The following is a 16,048-nucleotide window of genomic DNA, read 5'->3' as shown; positions in this document are numbered from 1 at the left end:
CTCTGTGACTTCTATCTGGTACTTTCTTATTTTCTGTCTCTTTGTTGAAGTTCTCACTATGTTCATCCATTCTTCTCTAGTGTTCGATGAGCATCTTTATGACCATTACTTGGAACTCTTTATCAAGTAAATTACTTATCTCCATTTCCTTAAGGTTGTTTTCTGATATTTTGTCTTGTCCTTTTGTTTGGAACACATACCTCTGTTTCTTCATTTTATTTGACTCTCTGTGTTGGTTTCTATGTGTTAGATGAAACATCCACCTCTCTCAGTCTTGAAGGGTTGGCCTTGTGTAGGAGATAAAACTTATCATTCAACCTTGCCATAGCTCTTGTTTATCTATCTCTCAAACCTTTATGACTGTCAAGCAGCCTATTTTATTTTTCTTAGCTCTCAGTAGTTGAAAATGTCTCAAGACCTACCACTGTCCCAAAGGGGAGGATCTCAGTCAGCACCTAGATTCAGGTTGATTGGAAGCCAAATCCTCAGGCAGCAGCTTTTAAAGAATGCAAATATATACAGTCCTGTGGGACCACAAGCATAAGGCTATGCTATCAGAGCCAGGCAATCTGGAGGTGTCTCCTGGATGACAGTCACAAAAATTCAGGGCGCCACATGAGTGTATAAGCTCCTTTTTGGGAGACACCAGTGAGCTGGAGCAAGGCAGAGAGAGAGTGCAAAGATGGCATCCCCCAGCCTATGCTCCCTTAGAGCACCTCTCTAGCCCACAGATGTGTACCAAACCTGAAGCCTACCCCTCAAACCAAAGTTCCAGGACAAGCAAGTAGGCCTCTTTCACAGAAAGACTGGGAGAGTGTTTCAGTCTGCTGTCTGTGCAGCACCCTGGGGGTCATAGCCTGCCAAGAACTGTCTCTCCAGATGTTACAGTCCTGTGGGACCCTGGAGTGCAAGTCCCCCTGTCCATCAGAGCCAGGCAATCAAGGGGTATCTCCTGGGAAGCAGCTGCAAACATCAAGGCACCAGACATAAAAAAATGGCACACAGACATGTATAAGAGTGCCCATCTGAGAGATGCTGGCACTCTGGAACATGGTAGAGAGAAAGCACAAAGGTAGTGCCCACCCTCCAAGGTCTCAGGAAAGGTTAACAGTCAGCCCTTAGATAGGTGTTTATTAGAAGTATGCCTCTCAGGCTACAGCTATGATGATAAGCTTAAAGCCCTTTTTCACAGAAAGACTAAGCTCCTGGGTCTGTTGGGTCTTGCTGTGCCCTGGGGGTCATAGCTGCTTAAAAACTTTCTCCATTGGTTATAATCTTGTGGGACCTGCAAACTTAAGCCCAGTTGGCCACCACAGCCAGGCAATATAGAAGTGTCAGCTGAAAAAATCAAGGAGCCAGACAAGGGTATAAGCTCCTTTCTGGAAGACACTAGCCTGCTGGAGCCAGGCAGAGGGAGAGCGCAAAGATTGTATCCACCAGCCTCCATTCCCTGAGAGCACCTCCATAGGCCCCTAGATGTGGGCCAATCCAGAAGCCTGCACTTCAGACCAAAGCTATAGGACAAGCAAAGAGGCCTATTTCTTACAAAGACTGGGGGTGTGGTCCCAGCTGCTATCTGTGTAGTGCCCCAGGAGTGGTAGTCTGTCAAGAACTGTCTTTCCAGTTGTCAAAGTCCCTTGGGGCCCAGCAACACAAGCCCCCTTGGCCTCCAGAGCCAATCAAGTGGCGTCCCTTGGGTGGCAGCCATTAAAACCAGGGTACCAGATATGTGTAGAAGCTCCCCACCAGTGGATACTGCTGCTCTGGAGCACAGCAGAGTGAGCATGAAGATGGCACCCACTGGCTGTAGTGAGGCAGAGAGGGAATGCAAAGATGGCACTCCCCCAAAAAAGGACAAAAAAGAAGAAAAAGATGGCACTCATTGGCTTTAGCAAGGGAGAGGGAGAGCACCAAGATGGCTTCCACCCGCCTTCATCCCTGGAGAGTATGCCAGCATGCCCCTACCTCTGAGACCAATACTTTAAAATTATCAAGAGTCTCCATCACACAAAGACTGGGCTCTTTTCAAAGGCTGCTTCTGCGCTGGGCCCTGGGGCAAGTGAATACACAGGCCAGCCCTTTAAGAACCATTTCTGGGCTCGCCACAGCCCTGCGGCCTCGTTGGTACGAGCCCCATTGGTTTTCAAAGCCAGATGTTTTGGGTGCTCGTCTCTCAAATGCTGGTCTTAAAAGTTGGGGTGCCTGATGTAAGGTACAAACCCTTCGCTCCTCAGGGAGAAGCTCCCGATTTTGATTTCTCTCCTAATTGTGGGTCTATATGCTGGGGATGGGATTTATGGTAAGACTTGTCTCAGCCTTTTCTGCCAACTTCAATGTGTTTTTTTCTCATTTTCCCAATGTGAAGGTCTCCCTCCACTAGTTTTTAGGACTTTTTCAGAGGAAATTGTTCCATATGTAGCTGTAGACTTGGTGTGTCCCTAGAAGGACGTGAGTTTGAGATCCTACGTTGCCATCTTGAACCTGAACCCAACAAATTCGTTTAAAGACACAAATTACCAAACTGAATTAAGAAGAAATAGGAAACCTAAGTAATCTTGTATGAATTAAAGGCATTAAATTCACAATTGAAAAATATTCCACAAAGAAAACTCCTGGTTCAGATGGATGCATTGGTGAATTCCATCAAGCATGTAAGTACTGACACCAGTCCTACACAAATTCTCGGAGAACAGAGAGGAGGAAGAAATACTTTCCAAATCATTTTGTGAAGCTAGTGTTATGCTGATAGCAAAACCAGAACAAAGATATCAAAAGGCAACTTCACACCAATGTCTCACGATTCCTAAAGTAAATAGCAGCAAATTGAATCAAACACATTCTGACCCAGTAAGTTTTATCTCAGGATGCAAGTTTGGATGAATATATAGACATAAATCTAATATATCATATTCACAGAAGAAAGAACAATAACCATAGGTTCATCTTTGAAAAAGGCATTTTAAAAATTCAACACCCATTTACGACAAAAATCTCTCGGCATACTAAGAATAAAAGGCCAGTTCTTCAATTTGATAAAGGGCATCTATGAAAAACTTACAGCTGATATCATACTTTATGGTGAAAGACTGAATACATGCTACTTAACAGTATACATTAATGCATACATATATTTTTCTGGGAAGAAAAATGAGAAATTTTTAACTGTAGTGGTTTCTGGATAGGGGACGTGGGTGACTGGGAGATGAAGGTGGTGATGTGACATTTATTTTTGTATATTCTTCAGTATAATTTGAATTCTCTTATGTGTGCAAGAATAATATTTTCAAAAATAAATTACATTAAAACCCCTTACACTTATAAAACACATGACAGATCACCCTCAGATGATGTGTGAGGACTCAGATTCTGATCCTCTACTCAAGGACCAATCGGCTTTTCAAGGAACTATTTTGCCTTAGAATTTCCATTTCTTAAAAAGGTGGGCTAGATTGTACAGACCAATCCTCCCACTGAAAATATCTAAAAATGCCGTGTTAACTACAAAAACCATCTTCTTAAAAGCATCAAAGAGCTGACAAGATACTAATAAATGACCACGTCCCAAAAAGAAGGGAAAGATCCTGCTTGGCCTCCACAGAGAACTGCATCCTGAGAAACGGAGAAAAGGCTCTGTGAGTTCATTGCCCAGACATGGAGCCCAGCACTTCCAGCCCTGTGCCCCGAGCTCTGGACTTTTTCTACCTATATGTTTCCCTTTTAAAATTTAAACAGAGCTTTTAAATTCTGATTTTGATGTATATGTAGAATGTAGAAGATATATGATATAATATATATTCACTGTAGGAAAATTATAAAATGTTAAAAGTTACACATGACAAAGTGAAAATAACTGTAATCTTCACACTTGCAGATATTTTGTTGCATTTCCTCCTAGTCTATTATATATCCTCCTGCTGCTGCCCCAGTGCTGGAACTCTCTCTCTAAGTTGATGAGCACAGAGCTCAGTGGCCCCAGTCCTGCTCTCTCCAGATGCCATTTCCCAGGCAGTTCACTCTCACTCCACCTGAGAGGGCTGTTTCTCACTTTCTCCTCCCTCCTCAATCCCCTCCACTCTCCACTTTTAAGTGATGAACTTATTTCTTTTTTCATTCAGAAAAAAAGAAGGATTCAGGTGAGAACTGCACCATCATCCCCTCACACCCCACATCTGTACCTGTATCCTCTGCCTTCACAGCAGTGATGTAGGATGGTCCTCCTCCTGTCTAAGGCCACCCCTCAGCTTGGGCACAGGATAAAGTCCCCTCCATCCCCTGCATCATCAGCTTCCAACTCTCTACTGGCTCATTCATTCCTACATACAAATATGCTGTAATATCTCCCTTTAAAAAACAAAAACAACAAAAAAATGAAACTGAATAAACCAAAACAAAATACTCCCATAAAAATCCACCAATCAGGGGTCAGCCCCATGGCATAGCGGTTAAGTGCACACGCTCTGCTGCTGGCGGCCCTAGTTCGGATCCCGGGCAGGCACCAACGCACCGCTTGTCAGGCCACGCTGTGGCGGCATCCCACGTAAAGTGGAGGAATATGGGCATGGATGTTAGCTCAGGGCCAGTCTTCCTCAGCAAAAAGAGGAGGATTGGCATGGATCAGCTCAGGGCAAATCTTCTTCACAAAAAAAAAAGGAAAAAAAAAATCCACCAATCAATCCCATGTCTCCCTCCAACTACTGCTCCATTTCTATGACACTCCTTATAGGACAATTCCTGAGTCCATTCTCTCACTACCATGTTGTCTTTTTATTTTTATCAAATGGATAATGTACATAGTTTAAAAAGTCCAATACTTCGACAAGGCTTGTTATGAAGACAGATGTCCCCTCCCATTTCCTGAATCTCAGAGACCACCTGTATAGTTCTTTTAGCTGACTCTCCAATTGTTACTTCTATGCTTCTAAATGTCATGCTTAATAATGAGTGTAACTCCTTTGTTTCTCAGTTTTAGTGAATTGGCTCTTCATTCACACACCCCCATCCTCCCAACATAATTACTTTACAATTGTGATAAGCTCAACGTGCAGTGTTTGCATTATTATGACCATGTAAACACTAGTCACAACTGAGCATTTACTAAGTTATGAGTATTTTTCCTTTCTTGAGTCAACTTTTTATGTTCCCTGGAGTTAGTAAATATTTTATTTCTTCATGTGCCTAGTTTCTGTTGTATTCATCACTAAATCATTCCCTTGCTGCCCCCAGAGTCTAAATGTTCGTGAATGTATTTGAGCACATCTGACGTTCTACCAGCTTCATCTTTGTGAAGACACCTGTCCCACAGCCCTCAGTCCTGCCACATGTGGACTGGTTCCCTGCACACCTGGGGCAGGGCTGACATCCCGTATCTCCTTCACCTCATCCTGGGAGCCCTTTGCCTCTCTCGTTCTGGCTCCCCTGTTGCCTGGATCCCATTTTTCCCTTTTTTGGTTTTCTCGGTCATTGTTCCCCACTTTGCTAGCAGTATCCCGAGGAAGGGAACATGGAAAATAAAACATTGAAACCCTAAACATCTGAAATGTCTTTAGGCTGCCCCAGCCCTTACTCACATCTTGACTTGGTATAGAATTCTATGTTGGAATATTGTTTCCTCAGAATTTGGAAGGCATTGCTGTAATGTCTTCTAGGCTTCAGGACTATGTTTGTTGCCTCTTGAAGTTTTCAAGGTTTCTTCCTTTCCACCCTCTTTCTGAAATTTCATGATTGTCATGGTGTGGGTCTGTTTTCGTCTACTGTACTAAGAACTTGGTTAGGCCATTCAAAATGAAAATTTTTATCTGTAAATTTGAGAAGTTTGCTTGATTTATATTTTTCTCATTTCTTACTCTCCATTTTTTTTTGAAACTGATATTATTAACGTGTTGGAATCCCTTGATTGATACACTAATATTCTTATATGTCTTCTCTCCTTCTTGCCATGACTTTTCCATCTGTACTACTTACTAGGAGTATAACTTTAATCTTCCAGTTCATCTACTGAAGTATTCATTTCTATTATCATATTTTTAATTTCCAAGAGCTCTTTCTTAATCTATGATTGTACACAATTGTATATAATTGCTTTTTGTTTCATATGCCATATATGATTCACATCTCTTAGATATTATTGATAGTAGTGGTGGGGGACCTGTCAGGTCTCCTGGTTGTCTGCTTTCATGTCATCATGAACTTTTTCCTCACAGCACTTGGCTCAGTAGTGATTTCATTTAACTTTGTCATTTCTGCTAAATGTCCATCTCTCTCAGGACAATGCAAGCTCCATGTCACCAGGGTCTTATTTTCCTCTTCACTGTACCTTCAGAGTCTAGCTGATCTGGATCCACCAGAGGCCTTGAAATATACTCTGGATGATGGACTTTACTGTGGTTTGGGCAGTTAAGTCACACTACCCCTTGATGTCCTTCTGAGCTCTGAGCCTAGTGGCCTCGTGTCATAAAAGATTCTGGAACATCGAAACAGTTCAGTTGCATGGGGTGCAGAGTCATCCTACCACCAACATTGGCCAGGGAAACCAATGGAAGACGAGTCAACAAAGCTCTGAGAGAAACTCCATGGGTTCCACCCTGGCTCCTTCCCCTCCTAAACCTCTCTGAGTCTCCCTATGCCTGTTCATACAAAGGGATCACATGTTGGGAGCCTCACAGGTTTGCTTTGAGGATTAAATTTGGCCCTCTATGTAAATGATGGCATCATAGCCTGATAGCATTTAGATAAGTTCCATTCTTTTGCTTGTATAAACCACAATTCAAGAAACATCCTGAACACATATTTTTGAGAACATGTATGATTATCTTCTTAGGATAAATTCCTGAAAGAGAAATTTCTGCATCAAAATGTAAGCACACCTAAATTGCTGTGGTGTTTTGCAAAAGTGCCATTTAGAAGTCTCATATTCCTTTTCTGTACTTCAGAGCTGAAGAAAGCCTAACACTTTATTAACATTTAATGTAATCATTAATTCTAGTATTTTTTCCTTCAAGTTTTCATACTTCAGGATAGAGATGAGCAAAAGACTCTGGGCTTTAGAAAACTTTCTCTGAGTGATTAAGAAAGTCAGCTTTGTGCTTGGCACACTTAAAAATAATTTTATATTATATAATCTTTTGGTAACAATATTTAGACCATGTCCAGGGAATCTAATATTCAATTACTAAATTGTGTCCTCTTTACTACTTATTTTGTAACCTTATAATATTGTGAGAGTAAATACAAATTGATAAAGTGCTAAGAAGAGGGGAAAAAAAGAAATTTTGTATTCCACTTTTCAATCCCATCAAGCTTTCAGACAGTATATTTTCCCTATAGTCTGGTCAAATTCCTCACCATTTCCTTTCATCTTTGCCAAGCTGATAAATTTTCATTTTTGTTCCCATTTGTTATTCCACATTCTCATTTTCGTTTACATTTATTGCCAATATATTTGTTTGACATTTACATTTCTCCTTTTCCAACTTGCTTTCAATATATTTAATTACTTTCTGATTGAGATGTGCATATTTAAAAATATTGAATTTAAGTAAGAAGAAAAGCAGCTCCTGACATCCGGGAACTGGTCTGACGCTTAAAACTAGACATCAGTGCCGTCAAAATGCGGCCTGGTGCTCACAGCTAAGCTATGTTGTTCTCCTGTTGGACAAACCATCTTATAAAACACTCACATGAGACAAGGACACTCTGAGACCATGACAAAATGAGACAAAACAAGACCACTACATCATTTTATTAAAGCACAGACAAAAACAAGGCACCGTGCAACTCACAAAATACCAAACGTCTCCCTGTAATGGCTCCTGTGAGCGACTGCTGCTTCTTTCCAGCTAGAGTTTTGTCCTTGCTCTAGTCAGCCCTGTCTACAGAGAAGATTTATTGAGATGCCCGGTCATAGAATTACTCCCATTTCCAGACAATATCCAATCTAGAGTGAGCCCCTGCTTCCAATGACCCTCCCCCAAATCACCCAACCAAAGCCCAAATCCTGTAATATATTCTTTCTAACAGCCTGATCCTAAGACTCCACACATTATCGCATGGTGCATGCTCCCCTCTCTACATTGAGTAATAAACCCAAAGTGTTCAACTACAGGTATGTTCCTGGTGGGCTTGGCTCAAGCATATTGACACATGTTACCCTTTTCTCTGTCAAATTTTTGTGTGTTTTTTAATTTGATTATGGGCATGTATTTGAATATCTGTGAGTTTGTGGTTGACAGAGAAATTTTATTTTTTCTTTATGGTTTCTCATCTTTCAGTCATGCTTAGAGAATCCTTCTTTAATCCACAATTATAAAAGTTTCATGTATATTTTCATCTGGGTATAGACAATGAGGAGAGAGAGGGCTGAGGGTGAAAGAAAACAGAATTGTTTGAATTTAGGCAAATGTGATGGGGGAGTGGGGAGCAATAGCCAAAGAATTCTAAGATGGCAGAATTCTAAGGTTTAAATCTTTTGCTTATATTTTAAATATATGTCTAAAGGGCCCACATCCCTGTCTTACCTTCATGTTGCATGAGGTGCAAATTCTTACCTCTCTATTGAAAAAACTAATCTGAATATAAACTTTTCTCAAATTCTTGCCATAAGATGGTATTGGTGGGTTAATAAAGGAAAGATTCTTAAAACTTGAGAGAGGAAATAAAACCTGAGAACCTTCCAGAATCTGCATGTTTGCTGTGCTGTCTGTTGCAGGTGGGGACAGGAGAAGGTTCTGAGCAGCCCAACATGGACGGGGCCTGTGCCCAGTCGGTGCTCAGTACATCATGGGCTTTTATGTGGTCACTCCTCTGCTGGGTCATCTCTCTGTTCTTTTGTCTTTGTCCCTTCAGTAGAACCTTGTCACACCAGGACATGTGATCACAGGGACTCGGGTATCACCTGGGTCTTGTAGTGTCTCCAAGACTGTGGGCAGCGGGGGCTTCAGGTGGCCAGGTCAGCCTAGGCTCAGGCTTGGGTCTGGCCCTCAGCCTCCATCTTTTGTGCATTTATTTGTTGTTTGTTTGTTTCTGTAGGAGGTTGTGCCTATTCTTGTTCTTGTGTGCGAGTTCGAGTCTCATTCTCCTCTGGATGTCCCCGTCTCTGACAGCAGCAGGAGTCATCTTGCCTGTCATTGTCCCCACGAGGCCCATGGTGGCACTGCGTGCAGGAGACCCTGTGGTATTGAGAGATATGTTTTCAGACTGTTCAGCTCTTTCCCTCTTTCTAGGGCTGTATCCTGGATTGTTCTTTCCATCTTTTCCCCAACCTTTTTAAGGAAACAGATTCTGAAATTAGCAGAGAGGAGAGATCTGATAGTTTACCATCTTGGATAAATTCCTGTTAGATTTCTATCTTCTCTACTCTCCTACCCTCTTTCCCTGTCCTTACCTCTAATAATCCGAGTGCTGGCTCCAATCCAAACTCAAAGACTTATAAAGCAGAGTCTCATTTAGATTTATATTCAGTTGGAAAATAGGGCCCATAAATCAAGGATTATTGTTTTCTGAAGAGAGAAATATAATGATTCACAGTGTGCAGGAGGGTTGTGGGAGAGAGGGAGAGATGGATGGAGGGAGGGGAGAGCAGCACTTGTGAGAAAAGTATAGGCGGTATTGATGGCAATGTGAGTGGATGTTGTTCTGTGGTTGCCACAAAATAACATTTGATCTGAGGCTACATTAATAAAGATACTGTCTCTAGAACAAGGAGATGCTCTACAATGATGATTCATTCAACCAATATTTTTTGAGTACTGGCTATATGACACACGATTTTTGCATCTAGAATACATCAGTGAACTACAAACAGGTGAAAATTGCTGGCCTCGTGGAGCATATATTCTACTGGGAAGGGGAAGACTATATACTCTAAGCATAGTGAATGAGGGAACGGTTTATATTAGAAGGTGGTAAGTGCTATGGAGAAGGTGATCCTGAGTGTGAGTGTGTGTGGAAAGGGGAGATGACTATTTTACTAGCATGGTCAGCATTGGCTTCATTGAGAAGGTGACCTTTGAAAGATTTGAAGGACATGAGGAATTCTTCACGAGGATATCTGGATCAAGTTCTTCCAGGCAGGCGGAACCTCCAGTGCAGATGCACTAGGGCAGGAGTGTGTCTGTGTGTTCTTGAAACAGCCAGGAGGTCGGTGTGGCTGGAGCAGAGCGTAATTAACTGAGGTAGAGGAATGGGCAGATCATGGTGGCTGGAGTTATGTTGGAAGAGTTTTGGCTTTGAGTAAAACAGTTTTGAGCAAAGACAAAGTACGACTTCCCTTTTAAATGGATCAGTCTAGCTGCTGTGCTGAGAATAGAATCAAGAGACAAGAGACAAACGAGGCAGTAGGAAAAAGTGTAGGAAATTTTTGCAGTGTTCCATACTAGAGATGTTGGTTGTTTTGACTGAGGTATTAGTGGTGAAAATAGTGGGAAGTGATTTGATTCCAGATACATTTTGAAGCATTTGCAGCATTTCCTAGTGGAATAAATGTATTGTATGAGAAAGAAGAGTCAAGAAGGACACCAAAAATTTTGGACTGTGCAAGTAGAAAGATGGAGTTGCAGTCAGCAAAGATGAGGAAGACTCTGGAAGGAGCATATTTGAGGAGGGGGCATCACAGGCATTCAGTTTAAGAGATGTTAAAGAGGAGAAGTCTGTTAGAAATACAAGTGAGGTGTTAGGTTGGCAGTTAAACAGATGAGTCTAGAGACATTTAGGAGAAATGTCTGGGCTGGAGAAATAGACTTGGTAGGTGATGGCATAAAAATGACATTTAAAGCCTTGAGAAAGGATGAGGTCACCAGGGAAGTGATGACTATAGAATAGAAAGGAAAAAGGACTGAACCCTGGACCCCCCAGGGCTAAGGGATCTGATCAGACAACACCCAGGGCAGACTGCACAGTTGTGACACCACATCTAGAAGTCTCAGAGCCCAGGGAGTCTCAAACTTTCCTGTGCACAGGAATCCCCTGGACGTTTCGTCAAGATTCAGAAAGTCTGGAGCAGAGCCTGAGATTCTGGATTCATAACAAGATGATGATGCTGCTGGTCTTCAGATCACACATTCAGTAGCAAGAACACAGACCAGGATTCCCACATGGCTGTGCATCAGCCTCACCTGTAGCTTGTTAAATAAGTGATACACGGACTCCATGCCCAACATTCTGACAGCAGTTTTGGGGAGAGGCCTGCGTATTTTGTAACAAGCTCACAAGCCATCCTGGTCTTGGCAAGATTTTCAACCACAAGTCAGTGATCAGAAGGCACCCAGGGCGGGAGGGGCCTTAAATCCACCTTTAAGTGTCATTTTATCCTGGGAAAGAAAAGGGAGTTCACATGAGACGATTATGAGACATGAAGGTAGGAGATACATGCTGTTTTCTCTGTCATGGTGTATAGCCAGGCCAAAGATTTAGGAAGTTGCTCTCAGTTCAGCATAACGAAAATCTCTGAATGTTTGCTCTCTAAAACTATTCCCCAGACTAATTTCTCACTTACTTCTTGGATCAAACAATGGAATCCAAATGTTTCTAATTTAAACATAAAAGGATTTATACATGTTTTGTCGGAGGCTTATTATATTTGAGGGAAGGCCACAGAACCAGGCGTGAGGTCAGGTCCCACATAGGAACCACTGCCCCTGCTGCTGGACACAGACGTCACTGTTCGCACCACTGACACCCTGATGCTGGACACTGGACCCTGAGGCGAGGACTGCTATCACTGCTGCTCCTGGCAACTGGCCATTGTTACTGCCACTCATGCCACAAATTGCCAAATGCATTCTACATAGTCCTAGCTTCTCTGTGTCACCACGTCCTGAGTCAGAGTCCAGGTAAGGTCACCTGACTGGTGGAGCCAAAGCCTCATGCTGTGTCCAACTACAGCAATGTTGAAGAAAGCAAATGTTCCTCTTTTACGGAAGGAGGTGGTCTCTGCCTCTTACCAAGACTCTTTGTGAGATTGTCCTAATGCAAGAAGCAAGTTCAGATGCTGGGGGTAGGGGAGTGAGGCATGGAAAAAGAATGACAAATTTCAATTCTTGGAGCAGTGGTCTGAGACCAGAACTTGATCTGGTATACTGTAGGCACTCGGGTTTGGTTGCATAAATGAGTGACTAATAAATGACATCTTTCAACTTATTCCCCTGATAGTTTGTTTTGGGGTCCAGCTTTTGTCTACTCCAGTTTATACTCTCAGATAAGTGGAATGAGATGGTGAAATGGTTACTCAGTGTCTTCTCCCTGCCTCTGTCTCTTGCTAGGATTAAAACACCCAGGTCCTTAAGACTTCAGAGGATCCGTGTATACACTGACATTTTATATTAATTTTTATATTTCTTTGTAGTTGCACATATTTCTAGGGACAGTATCCACAACATTCATCATTTTTACGTGACGCCCACAAAAGCCTAAAAAAAAATCCTACTTTAGACACCATGCTACTTAAACTCTGGCCTGTGAACAGCTGACAACCAGAGTGTTTTTAGCAGACCTGAGGACACAATATAAGTGCTCACCTTTTGCCTTGCTGTTATCAGTCTGGGACAAGATAAGGGAGAGGTTCACTTGCTTACTCTCACTCTCAATTTCTGTATGTATCTTAATGTGGGCTGATAACAGTCCTCAGACCAGTGCTGGCCCACAGACCATGCTCAGAGTTGTGTTGGTCTAAATGAAGTTGTATTCCAGCATTTACCCTGGTGTCAGATTAAGAGCAGGCATAATTCACTGATTAATGGGGATACTATTTCTAGTAATATAGTGGACTAAGACATAAAGCTGCCTCTCCCAATAAAAACAATTAATAAAATATAAAAAGCATCCAAAAGTATAAAAGAACAAGCAAGAGAACAATCCTTTAGGCCAAAAAATAATTGTGGGCAGGAATTCAGAGACAAAAATTGCTATTATCCTGAAGGCATTAGCCAAATCAAAAATTGTTAGCTTTGACTTTTTCGAGCTCACAGTCTATAGTAGACAGGATACACCCTCACAGCTTGTTTGTACAGGAAGTATAAAAGGAGACACTCTCACACTCTGGAAAATCTAGGAAACTAAAGATACATTTCCTCAGAGTAAGGGTGATGAAACAAAACAAAATCTGTTTCATCCTCCAACACAAGAGTATTCTGAGGAAATCTGACTTTGAGTCAGCAAAAAACAAAGCAAACAACTGTTTTTGTGAATTTGTAACCACAAGCCAGCCTTCCTATGTATTTGTTGTCCAACTTTGCTTTACTATTTTGGGCCAAGATAACCACAAGCCATGATTTTGTTTTATAATTGTGCTGAGTTGGTGGTGACTCAAAAACTGGAAGAAGAAAACAAAAATCTATAGAGAAACCTATATTTAACCTACGCGTCAAATGATTTACACAAATAATTACACAAGAAAAAAAGCAGCTCAGAGCAAGAGATGCATAAGTACAAGTGGAAAAAAGTCAAAATGATCAAGAACCACAAGAAACAGTAGATAGTAAAAAGAAGCTCCTAGGACTTCAATGTTGGAATTATGAAACATAGAAAATAAAATACTCAGGATTATTGTGTATAAAGAGAAAAATGACAAGCTTGAAAATGCCATGATGGAGTATCAAAGACCAGATTTACTCTCCCTCCTTAAACACTACAAATTCAGATAAGATATGAAACAATGATATTCAGACATTGGACAGGAGAGAGCAAAAGTACTGTGATCTCTAAGAGAAGGGAAATAAAAGAAGGGAAGCCTAGAATTGTCCAGCTTCCTTCCTGGAGAGAGTTTCCAGGACACAGTGCAGGGAGGAGGAGCCCTAACAGAGCCCAGCAATCTCACTGAGTTGAGGGGACTGAGTTGTGAACTGGGGAGGCCAGGACAGCCAATCGAAGGTGAAGGCACATAGAGAAGAGAGCTGGACAGAAAAGGCACTGGATGTCTGCTGAGGCTTCCCCTCAAGTCTTCAGCTCTTCAGTGCATGGATGTAAGGAAACTATCCAAGGCAGAGAAAGAATAATCCAAAAGGATAACATACATACTACACAGTGCTCCACAGAAGTGAGAATAGTGCCCATTCTGAGCCAGTCTGGGAAACTCATAATTCGCTGGGCATTGGATAGAGTATTCAGAAGGGTCTTGTGTCAGCATTTGGCAATAATTAGCCCTGGACTAAACACATTCCAGTTTTGCCTAACAAATATTAAAAGTAAGACCCAAAAAAGATCAAACCGCTTTTAACTAACTTAATTTGTCCCAGAACTGAAAGCTGAAGAATTTATGGAATGCAAACACATCTGGCATCTAACCTGGTAAAATCATAATGTCTGGCATCAAGTTAAAAATAACCAAGCATGTAATGAAAACAAGATAATACAACTTGTAAGACAGAGAAAAGCAATCAATCTAACCCAGAACTGACACACTTACACAGATGTTGGAATTAGCAAACAATGACATTAAAGCAGTTATTATAAATGTACTCCTTATGTTCCAAAAGTTATATAAGAGACATGAAAGATATTAAAAAGTCTAAAATCAAACTTATAGAGATGAAAATGTCTGAGATGGAAAATATGCTGGATATGAGATGACATTAATGGTAGATTTGATACTGCAGAAGAAAAGATCAATGACCTTTCCAAAATTATATGAAGCATGATTACTACAAGGTTTTGTTGGGTTTGTAATGTATTTAGCTATTGTGTGTATAATTATAACAGCACAAAAAGGAAAAAGAGGAAATAGAGATATAGAGCATAATGTTTCTATATCTCACTGAAATTAACTTAGTATGAATTGAAGTAGATTTTAATAAGATCAGATGTATATGGCAAGCCATAGTTCACCCACTAAGAAAATACTCAAAACTACAGTGATAAAACATTAAAGGAATTAAAATATTACAATAGAAAACATCCACTTAATACAAGAAGAATGAGTAAAGGAAGAAAAGTGGAACAAAAAGGACATGAGACACATAGAAAACAGGAAGTAAAATGGCATCATAACTCCAACTGCATCGATGTTAACACTAAATGTAATTGGAATGAAAAAGCCAATCAAAAGGCAGAGATTGTCACAAGGGATAAAAGAACAAGGTCCAACTATATGTTGTCTACAGTAGACACTGTTGAGATTTATAGATACAAATAGATTAAAATTAAAAGGATGGAAAAAGATATACCAACAGCAAACAAGAAAGCTGGAGTGGCTACACTAATATCATATAAAATAGAGTTTTAAAAAATTCTAGTAGAGATAAACAGGGACATTTTATAATGCTAAAAGGGCTAAGCTATCAGAAAAAAAGAGTATAAATGTATATGCACCTAATAACTGAGCACCAAAATACATGGAGATGGAACTGACAAAAATCAAAGGAGAAAGAGACAATACAGCAATAGTAGTTGGAGACTTCAATACTCCACTTTTGGTCATGGATAGAACAACTAAACAGAAGATCAACAAGGAAATAAAAGATCTGAACAACACTATAAACCATCTAGACCTAATGGGCATCTATAAATACTCTACCCAAAAATAGCAGAATATACATTCTTATCCAGTACAAATGGAACATTCTTTAGGATGGACCATATGCTAGGCCATAAAAAAATTAATAAATTTAAAAGGATAGAAATAATACAAAGCATGTTCTCTGACCACAATGGAATAAAATAGAATAGAAATCAATCAATAACTGAAAGAAATTTGGATAACTCACAAATATATGGAAATTAAGCAACACACTTCAGCATAACCAGTGGGTCAAAAAAAGGAAATCAAAAACAGAAATTAGAAAATACTTTGAGATTAAGAAAAATGAAGAGACAACATGCCAAAACTTATGGGATGCTAATAAAGCAGAGCTTAGAGGGAAATTTATAGCTATAAATGCCTACATTAAAAAGGAAAAAAAATCTCAAACCAATAACTTAACTTTCCACCTTAATACATGGTAAAAAGAAGAGTAAACTAAACCCAAAGGAAGCAGAAGGAAGGAAATAGTAAAGATTAGAGTGGAAAATAATGAACTAGAGAATAAACAATACAGATCATCAATGAAATCAAACATGGTTC

General features: G+C 40.6%; 1 long non-coding RNA gene across 4 annotated transcripts in view; it reads right to left on the bottom strand.

The window, feature by feature from the left end:
• LOC131413919 (uncharacterized) overlaps positions 1–16,048 on the bottom strand; it is a 42,236-nt gene that overhangs the window by 9,659 nt on the left and 16,529 nt on the right. For 2 of the 4 annotated variants that reach the window (XR_009222062.1, XR_009222061.1), the window contains one exon: positions 11,109–11,303. The exons of 1 other annotated variant lie outside the window; for it this stretch is intronic. This is a non-coding gene — a long non-coding RNA (uncharacterized LOC131413919). Of the gene's footprint in view, positions 1–4,483; positions 9,165–11,108; positions 11,304–16,048 lie in introns of those variants that run through there. One more of the 4 variants, XR_009222063.1, reaches the window with a different exon arrangement.

The sequence above is a fragment of the Diceros bicornis genome, chromosome 14 (assembly GCF_020826845.1).
Source record: "Diceros bicornis minor isolate mBicDic1 chromosome 14, mDicBic1.mat.cur, whole genome shotgun sequence".
Classification (NCBI taxonomy): Eukaryota; Metazoa; Chordata; class Mammalia; order Perissodactyla; family Rhinocerotidae; genus Diceros; species Diceros bicornis.
Note: the sequence above shows the minus strand (reverse complement) of the source record. Positions and strands in the feature narration are given on the sequence as shown.